Source organism: Epargyreus clarus, unplaced genomic scaffold, assembly GCF_041222505.1.
Source record: "Epargyreus clarus isolate Ecla_fem2 unplaced genomic scaffold, WU_Ecla_fem_2.2 ptg000003l, whole genome shotgun sequence".
In the NCBI taxonomy this organism is placed as follows: domain Eukaryota; kingdom Metazoa; phylum Arthropoda; class Insecta; order Lepidoptera; family Hesperiidae; genus Epargyreus; species Epargyreus clarus.
In genome coordinates, this window is record NW_027332211.1 from 6,385,805 (window position 1) to 6,403,850 (window position 18,046).

Genomic DNA, 18,046 nt, shown 5'->3' on the forward strand with positions numbered 1-18,046 from the left:
TTCCGAGAAATGAATCACCAACGTACTCAGTTCAGCAAAGTCATAAGTAGTACGCATTCGCCCAACTTTACGACATTATTGTACCGTCTAATCAAAACATTAACATACCTACATAATATAGGTACCTACTTGAATACCTATATTCATAATAATAAGGAGCTCATCAATCATTGCTACTTATCTTTGATAAGGAAGTAAATTTACTGTATCATTACATAATACTATTTAAGTAATAAACAGTAGGTGCGTAGGAGTATAGATAAAAATGATACGATCATCTTAACTGCTAGGATTTACAAGAAAATACTTTTTATTACTTTTTAAGTACACGTAAAATAAATAGAACAGTTCGATTAAGACTGCATGAACAAAAAAGTAGCGAAATCACAGGAAGAAAGTACCAGTCTATTATAAGAGAGTATGTCGCGATCCATGTATGGACTCGCAGAACCTGGCAATCAGATATATCTATTACAACTACACAAACGTTTCAGCAAAGACAGGTTACGGGTTGAAGAATGAAAGTAAATAAACATTGCATTCTTGAGGTAAACAAACCTCGTGCTTCGAGACTGGTTTGCCCGACTTCGTTATAGAACCCAGGAATTTTATAACTAATACTTTCTAAACATTGACACGCTATAGTGTAATACTTGCAAGGTACCAACCAACTATTAGAACTTTGGAATTTCAAAGGGCGTTGGTAGAGTCTATAATGACTATAATCACTTAAGTTGTCTTTCATTTTTTTCTTAATTTACTTACGATTACAGCCGTAATGGGTACATTAAATTAAATGTTAAGAAAATGAAATGTATAGAACTCTATATATTTTACTTTCTTAATATATAATTTTATCTTAAACCATGTCTGTCGTAAATATTGTAATCTATAAATAGGCAGGCCGAAAGTAAGCATTGTTTCAAATCAATGCAATGCAGGTTCAAATATCGGCCAGGCGGAAATTTAACTGGCGAATTTAAAAATAAAATATGACGTTATTCGTCATCCAATTTATTTACGAGTTCATATCATTAACAATAGGTACAGGGAATCCGCTGTGGCGTTCAGTGTAAAAAGTGCAATACAAGTTCTGCAGTCCTTGAGTATCTTTGACCTATTAAAAGAACATCTAGGCGATCGAGTGTAGGACTAGCAAAACAGAGATGCCGTCAAGGCAGCCTGGAGCCGGCCGGTATTGTATGTATACTGACCATTTTGTTTTACTTTAAACCGGGATACATAAATACTTAACATAATTAACATTAAAGTTTCATGTATATAAGCATAGATTAGTAAAGATACTTCGCCGCCTTGAAATTGAATGAAGCCACAAAAGGCGTATTTGTAAAAAAAATTACGAATAAATAACTAATACTGCGTAATATACATAATAAATAAATAATTATTTCAAATATTTTAGGGACATATTAGCACGGAGACGTGGCAAAACATTTTTACGCAACTATTTCAATTGTCAAAACTGGTTACATTTTCTTCTTAGGAGTGAGTAATCTTTACTAATCTATGTATGTAAGTAGAAATATATGGAACATTTTATTACAGAACAGCATTTAAAGTGTAGAACGTAAAAGTAAATATGTATACGTAGAATCTGGAAGTTGTGGGCAAAAAAGTCCGCCCATATACTATTTTGCTGACAGGCTGTTGTAATTTTCAATTTTCATTAAGACTTAAAACATTTCGCGTTCCCTAGTTGTTTTTGAGGTACACCGGGACAGGAAACTGAAATTTTCTGAAAACGGGACAGTCCTATCAAAACAGGTCGTATGGTCACGTTATGTATGAGTCACCGCTTTCTACCAGTAGGCACGGTCGATGACACTCGAGCGAGTTCGCCCGAGTCCTTACTTACGTAGCCTATTTGCCATTTAGATTCGCTGGGCCCTAGAATGGTCTAAACGCACCTAGAGCCGAGTTAGTGAAGGTAGAGTTAGACTATTACGATTGTTTTATCTCTGAGAAGAACCTTATTTTGGTAGGTATTTAATGAACTAATGACTGAATGAATCCCGTTTTGTGTATCTTCGTTTGCCTTTTTGTCTAATCGGAATTATCTAATGTCTTATTGGACACTGTACGCTTGGATTATCTCGGAAACAGATGAATTTATTTTATTAATACTCTACGAAGAAAGCTCACAGAATTTACGAGAGTTACATAGATTACGTTTTACTTTAAAATAGGTATGATGCGTAAACATGTAAATACTATATTAATATTCTGTCATGTACCTACTCTTACACTAATACTCTGTAATATAAATGTGGCAGTTGCACGGAAATTCATTCATCATCAATTTATTACCTACTGTCCCAAGATGAATTTAGGCCAAACTCAACCAAGTTGGCCAAGTGCAAATGATTAGGTTTCCTTGTGATGTTTCCTTCGTGGCTAAATCAATGTGAATTATTTTCTAATAAATACATACTTTTGAAAATATCTCCTCTACACACAAGCTCTGTAAATACATCATTCCTATAATAAGTCATAATTTGTCAGTCGTGACCGTCAGATACCTCATAGATCCATCTGTGCTTAGATGATTTTAGTTTCTTCATACGGAAGCAACGTTAGGGTTAGGTAAGCGCCACAGAGTATCCCATAAGTATTACAGACATCATATTTCTCACGTAACCTATCGACAGGTACAAATTACCAGTGATTATTACGCAATTCCGTGCAGCTCGTAAGCTGGTAGTAAGTAACTAGTATTACACAATGGTATTTTTTGTGTTAAAATCTGTTTAGATATATAAAAGTGCCATCCATCTGCTAAACACGCATCTCTCACCGCATCTTCCCGCCAGGAGCATCTCAGCGTAGTAGCTAGGGGCTGGTATTTGGGGCGGCTGTATGAGGGGGGGCGTCGTTCAGAGGAGGGCAATCCATGAATTGACCGTGTCGGTGTTAAAGAACGTATTGCATCGGGTAGTCGAAAATTCTGTATCAGACCTTGCTAAAAATATTGGTATTGTAATAAAATAGACGCATTAAAATCAAGGTATTCGGAACAGGGAACGTTTAAGGTGTTTCAAGATTCCATAGTCGAAGTACCTCCTTACGTAGAGGTTCATTTTGGTTTATTTTTACTAGTTACTCCAAAATGGAAGCTGCGAAGATGGCTTGCGTTTAAGTTGTGTCTTGGTGACAAAAACTTGTCTAGACTTTAGTCAATACTATTGGAATTACTACATTTCAAAAGTAAAAATAGCTTTGTTGGCATTTTATGTAGTGTTAATAATTTGAGCCTAATTCTGGAGAATTAATTAATTGAAAATATTTTAGTTGCAATAATATTATATCACAGTAATGCAGATAATTCTGCATTATGCATTCTACATTACTAACCTCCTAGTTGGAAGTCAGTAAAAATAATATTTATGAAGTTAATTTCTTAAAAGTGCTAAGCCACCGTTTGAACTTTAAATGTTACTCTTTTGTTGACTCACACTACAATCACACAGACTTATAGCTTACTTAAATGTAAAATATGGCTGTGGACATTGGACATTATGATGGAATCTTTGTAAAACGATTGCATTGGCGCTTCTGTCAAACTTATTTCTATTTAAACTAAATAGCGTAGGAGTTTCGCATTGCAAGTTGTTAAGGTAGACAGACATACCTACTTGGACATAGGTACTATTAGGCTTTCCAACTTTTATAGATCTGCCAAGACTCTTGACACTTATTAAGCCCAAACAGGCTTAATAAAACATTTCCATGTATTATATGCACCTGTTTATTACTATAGTATTAGATTGTATACTGTATAAGTTAATTCATAAAAGTGCACATATATAAAGATATTTATAGTATCCGCAAAAATGGTTGTTTGCACAAAATCGGCGGGCAAGTGGGCAACAGCGATGAGGTAATCGTTAGCTTTTTATGAATGAAAAAATAAGCATCAACAATATTTTTTACCAAAAGTAACTGTATAAGGTCGCAGACGAAGATACTAAGAGTCGTTTAAGAATCGGCTCTGTGATTTAGGGTTAAGGATGTATATTGTACATCATTTAGTTAAGAAAACACTCGATAGCTCTACCAGATACTAACATGACTCACCGTTGCTAATGCAGATCACAAAGCGTGAACGAAATAAATAGAGTAACATAATATAATAATTATCTTTGCGGGCTACGATCAATTTAACAGTTGTAAGGCGTAGTATGCGGAATGTGTAATGGCTTCGTTAGCCATTACGATGCGTAATAACATTAACCATACAACTAATAATGAATACTTTCACTAATTTTTATATTTTACGGTATATACTTGGAAATTCTATTTAACAAGATTAATCTAACAATAACTACTTACAAATACTTTTTAATGATTTAAGTATTTTCTTAATTGATCGATGACGCACTTGACATGACTAATACTTGTAAAGATTGCAAAACTACGAGTGTAGAGCTTTAAAATATTGACTAAAATACAAGAAAGCGATATATTAATATTTTTATCGTTATTTACATACCGTATTTTTTATTTATTTCTTTATAGATACAAACAGATATATGTTAGATATGTATTAGAAGTATACCTACTAGGAGAGCGGGGATACTGTTAACAGGGAGAGCCCCGTTTTAAAAGTAAAACGTAAATGGTTTGTAGCCATTCTACGGAATATACATTTGAATTAGTCAAGGTATTTAGGGCTTTCATCATTAATGTCCACAAATATGTGTTACATGCTGAGTAATTTCGATTTAGAAGTTCCTAAGCAATTACGAACCAATACATTTTTAGTTGCAACACCAAATACCGACTGACTCCTTATAAGAGAAGTTGTAGAGTCAGCTACTGTGTACTATTTGTGATTCACATCAGGAAAACTTTTACGTTTTTATGTCAGGGAAGGGGCAGTGGGTCACGTGTGTAATGTTCACTATAGTTCTTGGACACTGCACGCCGATTCTAAGAAGGACATTTGTAGAGTTTTAGGTCGCTGGTTTCTAATCCGAAATAAAATTTAGAACCTTGTGCATTAGTGACAATAGTATAGGTGAATATATGTATAAATACCGTAGAGTGGTGCGGTGCTCCCTTCGGCGACCGATCGACCGTGATGCACACACACTCGCGACTTCCAAATAGGTCCCCAGGACCCCCGTAATATATATAAATTATATTATACGTCCCGTGACGAAATCTGAATACCGACTGTCCGTACAATGTGTGTTATGACAGAAACGTCAACCTTTAAATTTTGAATTTACTCCTTTTATTTATAATCAGTATTTCGACCAGTTCTAAATACTGAACATACCCCCGCCCGAGAAAGGCCAAGCCTTTATCAACCAAAATCCAAAAAATAAAAGCTTACACCGAACATATAATAAACATAAATTAACACAAACAAGTTTGTGACAACCCTATTCCGAAGGCAGCCTACAAAACTTAACCATAGGCCGAATAAATATAACCGATGTTGTTTTCAGTTTATCCGTATAATACAATCTTTCTCAGGCAGTAAATCCAAGATCCGACCTAATTTCCATTTTAAAGAAGGCAAGTTTTCTTCTTTTAATAAAACTAAATCTCCGATTTTAGGTGATCCTCCAGGTTAAGTCCTTTTACTTCTAGTTTGAAGCAAGTGAAGATATATACTACTCAGTCTTCTCCGAAATCTTTGATAAAGAGCTTGCGCCAATTAACATCTCTTCAATCTATTGTTTTCTTTCAGCTGTATAATTTGTCCCACAGTCGAACCGAATGACATGTGAAAGACTCCGCCGAGAAGTAAATGTAGTTAATGCTACAAGAAAAGCTTCCGTCGTAATTCGCTGATTCAAAAGTACATTGTACAACCTTTGCACAATAACAAATAAAAAATAAAAGATATACACCATAAGCTTTTAGGATTCCTTAACCGCGAAACCCCAATAATAAAAGAAAATCTTTAAAATAAAGAAAAGCAAAATCCGTTTGCAATGTGAAATACCCCGGTGGCATTCACCCTATCCGTAGGTAATGAAACCATTAAATGTGTCAATCCATTTGACCAAAAAAACAAAATAAAACAAAATTTCCTACAACGAAAATAATATACCTTTACCAATAAAAAAGAATTGAATTAATTAACAACATAAAAAAATATATCTAAAACCGTAAAACCGCTAAATAAAATTTACAACCTTTTTCCGAAACTTATTTACGGCACGTCGTTTTTCCATATTAGAGAACCGTTTTCTCACCGATGAAAAAGAACTATTTACCGTAAACGTATCTGTCAAATATTGCGAACCTACCGAATATCGCCGTAATTCATCCCGTTGATGACTAATTTTATGATCCAAATGTCTCCAATCCGCAATGGCACTAGAATTGTCGTTAGTGTCCCTAACCTTATGTACAAAATTGACCGATTCAACGTTTGTAAATGTTTGGCAAACGTTAATATTCTGGGCACTTTCATCATTATTTACAGCGTATGAAAAAGGCCCGGACAATACATAACCAAAAATAGTTTGTATAGCGTGAGGCAAATTATTATTTATTTTAACAATATCCCCGAGCATAACCTCTCCTAATAAATCCGCACCGATTAAAATATCAACCTCCCGACTAAGGTAAAAATATTCATCCGCAAGAGGCAAATCTTTGTAATGACTACAAATATGTTGAGGTAAATTATAACTAGGCAACTGATTAGTTATTTTATTTAAAATAGTAGCGGTAGATACCAATAACGGTCGACGTGAAAACCGCGGTCGAATCGTTAAATTAACCCCATTTCTACCACTATCCACTGGTATGCCACTCAGTCCCGTGACTGTAGAAGCATTCGTCCTAAACCGCCTTAAACCTAATCTATTGGCACAACTCTCCGAAATAAAACTGCCTTGACTACCGTTGTCTAATAATGCACGCGCTTCTTGATATTGACCATGTTCATCCTTAATATGCACCATGGCCGTAGACAAAAGAACCGTACGATTAAACATGTTACCTTCAATCATGTTAGAAGTCAACGAAGCACCACCTTGATTCGAAACCGTAATATTTGCTCTGTTAGATCCGCTAACAGATGAAGTACATGGATTATCCTCCACCCTATCCGTGACAACATTAGAAGCATGTGCTCTACTGTTACCGGTCACAGTAGGTGTCGCCGCCGACCTTGCACTGCCCGATGCTGTCTGGTAGTGAGGTAAATCCATGTGAATAAGATGATGATGCTTAGGTGACTTACACTTAAAGCAAACCCATGAAGATTGACAGTCCGCTATCTTATGATGGTTAAAACATCTAAAACAAAGTTTATTTTCTTTAATAAAGTCTTTCCTAAGACCCACCCTTAAAGATAAAAATTTATTACATTTGGAAAGATGATGTATTCCCTTTTTACAACATTTGCAGCCTACCTCCCTACTTTCCTGAAATGCCGCATGAGTTTTAGTAGTGCCACATGTCCGATGTGAATCACCACTTGACTCCAAAATCCTAAGTTCATTTTCCAAAAACTTTATTAAATCCTTAAATTCCGGAAACTCCTTTCCTGTAAACCGTTCTTCAAAACCTTTTTTTAGACTATTATCTAATTTTTGAAAATTAATATAAAACAATAAATGAGTCCACTGATCAACCGGAAAATTCATCTTTTCTAGCGCTTTCGTATTTTCTAATAATGTATTTAAAAATAATTTAATAGAACTTAAATGTTTGGTGACATGTGAAATATAAAACAAATTATAAAATAGTTTATCTGCTAACAATCTTTTATTATTATATCTATTGTTCAATAGATCCATAGCAACCGAAAAATTATCTCCTGAAATAGATAAGTGTTGCAATAAAACCTTTGGTTCTCCAGCCAATGAACCTAATAAGTAATACATTTTCTCCGAATCAGATAAAGCATTATCTTCACATATCAAAGAATTAAATAAATCCATAAATGAAACAAATTCTTCTATTTTTCCCGAAAATGTAGGAATTTGTATTCGTGGTAAAACCACCCGCTTCCGCTTGTCACCATCATCCATTGACCTGAACTCCGAACCATGTTCAGTCTCCGAAGATGATATTTCTAAAAACTTCCTCTTGATATCATAATATATTCCATTATACTTCGCTGCTCAATTCTCGCGATTAATATTAACATATGTAGTACTGTTCCAGTTCTACGGCCATCTACACGATGAGTTTAAAAAAATACGATAATATTAATCTGAAAAACAGATAAAAACACAAATAAATAGGTTTTACTTTGATATCCATCACATTTCTTCCTTAGTGTCAGGTTGACATATATAGCTTCATATTCTGTTTTCGTGTCGCGGCCTCAACACGCAAAAAAGTAATAGTGCTTTAAACATGGGGAAGAAACACGGAGAACATCGAGATACGAATGGATATTTATTGAGAAAGATTCGCAAGCTGACAAAAAATAGTAATTATAACTGATACACACTTGGTAAGTGTTGAAGAACCTCGGAGAATGGAAGAAATATTGAAGTCTCGTCTCTCAAAGTGATGCGAATAATACATTGGGATTGTTACCTTCACGAAATATGAATTGTTACGTTTCCTGTATCGACTATTTATGGTGCGAGCAGTACATATGGGGACTGCTACCTCCATGGTAAAACCTTAATGGTTTATTTGTCATATACAGTAATGTGATGCGAATGATATAATAGGATCATTGCCTTCACAATTCAAAATCCGTACTAGGATTACTCGAAATCGAACAAAATGTCAAAACAATTGGGACGATCTTTCGTCCGAACAAGAAATGCTGCATCCTGCACCTGTCAAGTACGTGGTACTAACGACAATCAATGTTCAACTGCAGAGGAATCTCCTCTTGATTATGACATATTGCCCTTATTAAGCCAGTCGCCTACTGAACATTGGAATCTGTAATTGGTAAAGGGCTTCATAGTGTAGTAATGCCATGCAATTTTTTTGAAGTCAGATAAATCTGACAGTAGTCAACATTAAAAAAGCACATATAACGACTCTAGGCGTATACGATTCGCATTATATGTATACAAGAATGCGGTGCATTTGTTTTCTTACTTCCACTTTAAATAATAACTTTAAAGGACTTTAAACGACACCAAAAGACATTGTTTCGTTTTTGGTGAAGTCCTATTCTGTCTTAGAAGTAACTAAGGTCGAAAAGCAGCAACGGCGGTTCATCTGACGGCGGGGACGACATCATGGGAATCATGCCATGAACATGCATGGACGAGTACACAAAACACTTGAATCCAAAACGTTAATTTGGGTTCATCCTTTGGATATGTGTTTGGCCAGGTACCGAACCTGAGACCTCACGCACCAGACTGGTAACCGTTTTTGCCAATTGGGTCATTATGATTCCACTGTATTATTCTAGATAAAATCAAAATAACAGAAATTTATTACATGACGACTCAATGTCTCCATGTCGCCGACTAGATGGTGACTTTGTTGTTTAGAATACATATGAACATATTGAAACCTAAGAATAAGTCTTAATTGTTATAAATAATAATTCATACTTATTATTTTAATAACAATCTAAATCTAAAAGACGCATTTCCATTTATTTAGAAAAATATTTGAAGTTTGAATTTCAAGATGTATGTGCAATGAATTTTAATTTTCATTTGGCTTAAATGTAGCGCCACTGGTATTTACTAAACTAATGTAACTTGTTATTGAATATAAAACAAACGTAATAAATACTAAGTATTTAATATAAAGTAATTTCGGATTAATTATTATCAATTAAATAACAAAAGTTATTTGACTCCGCATTTTAATACAATATTTTAAGTAAGTCTACTTACAGGAGAACATAAATGAATTTAAGACGCATAATAATAATAATAAAAAAAAAGAAAAATGTTCTCTGTTAGACTAATAAGAATTTCAATATTGGTTCGTTCTGCTGTAGTATATGGATGGATGCATTCGGAAGACTTTAAGATGTAACCAACATCTTTCACCTGGATTACAAGGATATATATTTTTTAAAATTATTGAACGAAAATCTTGAGTATAATATGGGCGGTATGATTAGATAATATATTATTTTGTTAGTTGTGTGCGCAATATAATGTAATTTTCTCAATATAGGTAATGGTAAAAGAGCTCGTGGTTTTTTGGACCAATGAAGAGTTGCTATTACTTAAATGTTTTTAGAGTTATCGATGGCATTATTTACCTTTATATTTTTTGATAAAGACATTCCTAATTGTCATTTTTATTGATAATTAATTGATAACTCAATAGCTATTTCATAATTATCCTTAAAAGTCAAATATGTCTTTGCTTCCTATATAAAATCTTATGATAATTTTATTGCAAATGCTCTCTTTACCGCCTTACGTTTTTCATGGCATTTAAGTAAATCTAGTGATTTTACATTTGATATAGTACTTTACTAATTAATAGTTCTTTTTCAATTTTGGAACTTTGGGAAATAGAATTGTTGGCAAGTAGACGTAGCAGTAGATGCTAAATGTGATAAATATATGTCATGGAGACCTAATTGATCCCTACGCGTGTTACATTGATGCTTTCATTGCAATTCGATGGAATTTTATTATTTCTGTGCATTTTTATATTCGCTATTATTTTACAAAATGTTGAACAAAATTATAACGGATTTAGTAAAAGATAATATATTGTAAATGGTCTCTTATTGTCGCTCCTAAATCGTAGCACTTAGTTGGATTAATGATTTATTACTTTCACATTATTACAGATATATAATAGCTTCCTCAAGAATCTTATTCTGGTGGTGGTCTTAGCCGGGAATAATTACAAAAAAAAAAAAAGAATAGTTGCACCTTCTACAATTGACATAATGTTTTTTTAAATCAAATCATTTTTTTAAACTTAAAACAGTTTCTTTACAGAGCTCTTTTGGAATGTCAATAAATCTACCGCCACTTCGCAATGTGTTTCGTTATGGAGAAGAAGCAGCTAAAGAAACTCCATAACACATAACACATAAATGTTATTTACAATGGTAAACTTAACCTAATGGTACATGTGCAGCTGAAGCTACTTCATACCACACCGTATTAATATTTTCGTCCCGAATACTTGGGAATAATGCACTTGTACAACTATATTGCTGCTATTATTTCACTGTGTAACGCAAAATATAGTTTAATTTCATGCATAAGTTTCAGTCATTATGCTAGTTTTTTAACAAATCTTTATATTTCAGGATACAAACATGGTAGCCTTATCGGCTGTAAAAATGCTGACAAAATCGTGACATTTCTAAAAGGGGTATAAATATAGATCTCGAATTCTCGAAGAATTTGTATCTCAAGTGACATGTAACAATATTTATAAGATTTCATATCAGCCAGTAGTGGGATTACGAGTACCATACTATATTGACCGGCACTAACCATTTGCTTGTATCAAGTAACATCTGATGCAGTTCGCAAATTATCGCGTGATCACTATTTATTAGTTTTTAAATTTTGGTAGTCTACTCTCGGTAAACTTTGGGCAAATGGCATCATTTGCATATGCTTAACACTAAAACTGCCGGCGCCGTCAACTTAATGTTTTTAAGAAATTAATTGAACCTAATTTTATATCTGTGTCTTCAACAAGTCTGATAATTCATGACTTTTTATAAATTATAGTACTTAAAAAAAAAAAGATCAGTATCGATACTACAATTTATTTATTATTATTAGGTATTTGTATCTTATAGCATACGCCACGCGTCTATTTCAAATGCTAAATATCGGTGTAACTTTGGACGGTATTCGAAAAACGGTTTGATAGAGTTCGTCTTCGTTAATATTTTCGAAATTTAATAAAATAAGGTTATGAGATTTTTTAATCACCAAATGTTACTATTCCCTATAAGAGATTTTCAAATGACTTACTTTAATAAATCTTAACCAAATTAGCTTTTTAATAATATTATTTACATTACAGACATTGAAATTCTGACTTATACAAATAATTGACTTAGTAACTATTATTATTATATTAGTTTATTTCTTTTAAAATAATTGACATTGTATACATGTTACAATTATATATATTATATTATTACTATTAATTTAAAATTATAGTTTAATATTGACAAAGATATTTCCGTTTTCAAAAATTATGTAGATTTTATATAGCAATACCCTAACAGGGTGTGTGCTTGTACTAATATTAATTTGTAAGACTTGACTATAAAAATGAGCATGAGCAATAAAGAATTTGCATTTGAAATTTGAGTACCTTAGCAACATTTATTATTTGCTCAATCGATTCGCAATAAATAATGTATTTGCCTTATTATGGTATGTAATAGTATAATTTAATTGTTAAATAAAACGAATCTTCTTCGTTGTTAAATAAAACGAATTAAGTTAAAATTAAATAAAGTTATCATTATAATGTATTAAATTCTAGTGTGAGCTAGATTAACATAAGACCAACCTAACCTAACCTATGTAAGGTTGTAACCTTAAATTATTTTTGTACTTCATTGAATAGTTTGGGAATCCTACACCTAAATTGTTTATTTATATTGAAAAGTTACTTACGATTGATACAAACTAAACCTCAATTATCTCTAAACATCTACATATGTTAATATTAATCGCGAGAATTGAGCAGCGAAGTATAATTATTGATAAAACGAACTTACCTGTATGTGAAGTTCTATCATAATTATGCGAGCTGCTCAATTCGAAGCGATTAATATGGTCTCCCTCCCAAAACCCCCCCTAGTTATATGCTTCTAGTTTGTATCCTAAATTACTATCTTTAAACAAAATGAAGCTATATATGTCAACCTGACACTAAGGAAGAAATGTGATGGATATCAAAGTAAAACCTATTTATTTGTGTTTTTATCTGTTTTTCAGATTAATATTATCGTATTTTTTTAAACTCATCGTGTAGATGGCCGTAGAACTGGAACAGTACTACATATGTTAATATTAATCGCTTCGAATTGAGCAGCTCGCATAATTATGATAGAACTTCACATACAGGTAAGTTCGTTTTATCAATAATTATATTTTTTAAAATCGTCCGAATAATCCACATCAGAGTCTTCGTCCAATTCCGATTGCAGCTCCAAAAACATCGACGTAAATTCTTCATAATTACGATCCAAATCATGATACCGTATTTTAAAATTATTTTTATCTATTTCAGATTTAGGTTCCCGCTGAGAAAGATCGTAAATAGAATCCAAATTATGGATTGCTAAATCGTATTTTAATTTATTCAACCTTTGTTTAGATTTAGGAGCCATTTCAAAAAAATGAAATAAGAAAAAATTAAATTAAATTTAAACCGATAGAACGCTGTCACAAAATTATATGTCAACCGACTTGACAAATATGAAAGCACAAAATATTACCGAATGTAAATTATAATCCGCAATAATAAAAATCCAAACCGAAATAAAACCGACCGAAATAATAGAGTAGACAACGACCATGCAGTCCACCTCCACCTGGTGTAAATGACCACACGTGCGCTGTTACTCTTGAGGACTAAGTTGGAACGCCTCGATTAAGTATATCTCCCTTACCACACCTTTTTCAAACCAAAATACAGCAGCTCCAAACACTGCTGTAATGGCAGAAATAGATGTGGCGGTGGTGCTGCCGGAGTCGAACCACGTAGAGTTCTACCACCTTCAACCGACACAACCCGAAACAGGAGAATGCTCAATACAAGCCCGACCGAAACACTAATAATAGTCCGAAAGAACGCCTAAAACCGTTGACGTTTCTTGTAGTACCCGATGTACATAAATAAAATAGTAACCGAAATAAATACGTGTATCCCTACGTAATAATTGTAGAGTACACCCGTTTTTTGATGTTGTCCAGCCGCTGTAAATACTTATAATCCGGCAAAGTAACAAACGACGTGGACGTGTGCCGATGTCTACACTACTGTTCACCAACACACAAGAATATACTTGCGAGCACGGAAACCCGAATCCCGACTCGAAGTGACCAAAATGTAGAGTTTTAGGTCGCTGGTTTCTAATCCGAAATAAAATTTAGAACCTTGTGCATTAGTGACAATAGTATAGGTGAATATATGTATAAATACCGTAGAGTGGTGCGGTGCTCCCTTCGGCGACCGATCGACCGTGATGCACACACACTCGCGACTTCCAAATAGGTCCCCAGGACCCCCGTAATATATATAAATTATATTATACGTCCCGTGACGAAATCTGAATACCGACTGTCCGTACAATGTGTGTTATGACAGAAACGTCAACCTTTAAATTTTGAATTTACTCCTTTTATTTATAATCAGTATTTCGACCAGTTCTAAATACTGAACAACATTCATAATTATTAATTACCTACTTTTATTACAGACGCTTTAGTATTCGTAATGAATAAGATTGACCGTGTTATCTTATATATAAAATTCTCGTGTCACAATGTTAGTTAGTTCACCCGTATTTTTTTTTATTTATATGGCAACACGACGTTTGCCGGGTCAGCTAGTTTAAGTATAAAGTAAACCTTTAAATTAAATATTAAAATTAAAGTAAATTTAAGTATAAGTATTACTTTTATTTTTGTACCACTCGTACCTACAAAACCCTATATATCGATACTTCAGAGATTTAAAGCGAAAAAACACTTTTTATTTTTTCGTAATTTTCTTAGCATATGTAGAGTCACGAAGTATGAGTATTTAATGTATGCAATTGACTTTTCAAAATCGTAGTTTATATAGACATCAAGTAACATCAAAATATTTTCATACAAATAATCTACTTACATAATGCGATTATTAATTAAACTTTGATGTTGAGCGAAACTCGATATATTATTTAATTACTTAGTTTAAGGTTTAAGGTTTAATGTTTAAATTAATAGGTTTATTGATACTTCACACTTATAGAACTTTAACATTACACAGTATACTCTATGTAATCTTCTTATATATAAAATTTTCGCGTCACAATGTTAGTTACCGTACTCCACCGAACGGCTTTACCGATTTTCACCAAATTCTATAGCATATTCAGTAGGTCTGAGAATCGGCTACTATCTATTTTTCATACCCCTAATTGATAAGGGTTGTTCACCCTTAACATTTATTTATATGGTAACACAACGTTTGCCGTGTCAGCTAGTTACTTTATATGATTTTTAATTGAAAATATTCCACATAGAATTCAGCGTAAGTTTTGTAACTGTAAGTTTTAAAGAATATTTGTATGTTTGTTGATAATACAATCGTCTTAACAGTAACAAAGAATTATTTTAGTCGTTGTTTACAAACATCGAAACCCATTTTGAATTTTTATGAGGTCGTTAAAGTCTACGAGCGTAGCCATCGCAACCAACTTAGGTAACTGGGTTGCTTAATATTTCGCGCGCAAACTTTAATGCAGGCTTACATTGCAGTAGCTACGAGAATATCTGTAGTATTTCAATGTTTTGTGTTTATCGGTATCCATAAAATCTAAAGTTGTATATTCATTATATTATGGTTTGTATTTTACTATGAATTACTTATTTTTCTAATTATTGTAATTTTCAACATTTTCTATCGATAAAAATCGGATATAAAGACGGAAAAAACACAGTCCTTCAAGGGACAGTTGTTGTTGATGGACTGTAATTGTCTGAGAAAAAACTACCTTTTAACCAGTTTGTGCAACCGACCAGACAATTTCCCTATACCTGATGGTGTACGTTCTTACCAAACAAAATAATAATTTCCCGCTTGGTTTTGTAGCATGCTTCGTACACGCGGACTGAAGAACGCGCTATTGCTATGCACATTGTCGTAGGAACAGTATATTTAATGGTACACTATAACGTAGTTTCAACATTGTTCGTGTAACATTACTTCAAGTTACATCTACATATTCAGCTAACCTGTGACATTATATAAAAATGTTTAAAAGTGCATTGTTTTTGCATGTTTTTATTGTAGTTTTACGCGATGTCCTCCTTGTTTTTTTTTTAATCTTTATTGAAAAAAGGGGTTTTGTCACGTAATGACTATGTCACCCCCATAAAACCCGTCACATATTGCATCTTCTATGCCATCGCTCCCAAATATAATTTGATAGGCATTCTGGCTTCCTCAGACTCTGGGGAAGACAGAATACTATTACACCCGCCAATGTTATACTCTCGGTGAAAAAATCCCAGCTCCTGCCAGAGTGCCTCGTTTTGAACACATTCCATCAGCACATGAAGGATATCGTCTACTGTATTACACTCTGAACAATTAGGAGTCCTCCTTGGTTGAAATTCGTATTGTAATGAAGTTTGTAGGTAGGTACTTACTAAACACTTTTTTAAAGGAGGTAAGGTATAAACAATTGAAGTCTGAAGAATTAAAGTATGAAGTCTTCGAACTTTCTTTGTGAAGTGACTCTACATAAAGATTTAATACTTATTATTGTGGCAAAGAATAGTCTACAAATTCGCACATTGTTGTTGTTGTGCTACGCAAGACTAAATTATGTTGCCATACGGTAAAGTTAAGTGTATTTCATATAATTCGTAGATATATTTCAAGTACGTACGTCAATGACGGGATACTTATTATAATTACTTAGTAATATTATAACAATAAGACGAATCAGAAAGTACACAAAACAATTTGAAACATGGCATTATATTTATTGTCATACAAAAATTACACAATTTATAACAAAAGCAAACACAATGTTTTACATAAACTTAAGTGTAGTTAATGAGTACAATATTCCTTAATATTATTTTATATAAAAAATGTAAAGTTATTAAACAGAATAAATTTAAAGACGTATGTATATGTAAGGGACTTGTATCACCGTTTAGGTATTTATGATATTAAAGTACAGCAAAAGCGAATATTTACTATTTACTTGTCTAAGCAAAAGTTCAAACATAAGAATGAGTTGATTTATTCAATCCTAACTGGATGAGTAATCAAATTGTAAATAAGTACGCTCGACAACATACAAAGTAACGAAATGTTAACTTGAACACATTTCAAGTACGACATGTCAAATGCGCGCTTAAATTATAATAATATAAATATTCCGACCAAAGCTCGAAAGATAAATATTGAGCACAAGCATAATATTATGTCGTGGAAAACATATGTTCATACAAGCAATTACACACAATACATAATTATGTAATTACAAGCGATTACTATGTAGCTCGTTAAGATGTTATGAAGTTGTTAGCGGTGAAGCAAATCGGTTGAATATTTCTTTTTATAAAACTCCCATCTTTGCGATTTTTAACTTAAACCTATGTATTATGACATTACTTTGGACCTAAAATATCTCACTTAATATTCATTATTTATGTGAAAAAATCTTAGTTAGAGTAAGCTAGATACTTTTTGTTAAAAAAGAAAAAAATTGATTTTTTTTTTATTAAAAACAATTTTATGCTAGCAGTAAAATCATACAAAGAGTAGAGATACTAAAATACTTAAGTTCAATAATTTTAACCTACGAGCTCCCTACTACTATTAGGTAGCTACCTACGAGTACCAATACCTAAGTATAAATTCTTAATGTTGCATTAATTTGTTTGTCATCATCTACATATAAATATTATAAATTATCTACGTCTAACTATTTACAACTTAGTCTAGACCAATGGACGGAACAATTTAGATTAGTTTGTCGCTTCTAATCCGGTAATGATTATAACAGGTACCGATAGCAATACGAGAGTATTTTGATTCTAGCTGCCTACATAAAGTATAAAAATGAAAAATTAAAATCTATCCAATTAATAAAAAAACATGCATTTAATTATCACAGCGTATACCAACTCAAGCTTATTCAAAAATCCAAATTCTTATCCGCTACCGATATTAAAATAAGGCTTACTATATAAATAAAAACTTTTTATCAAATCGTTTGATTCACGGTGGAAGTATTTTCAGTGTTATTTCAACTCTTTTGGGTACACGTTGCCGAACTATCAACTGATATTTATAAAAAACCTCAAAAAATTAACTAATCCGATTCCTCTACATATACACATGAATCAAGCTATTTGATAATAAAGATATCTAACGATAC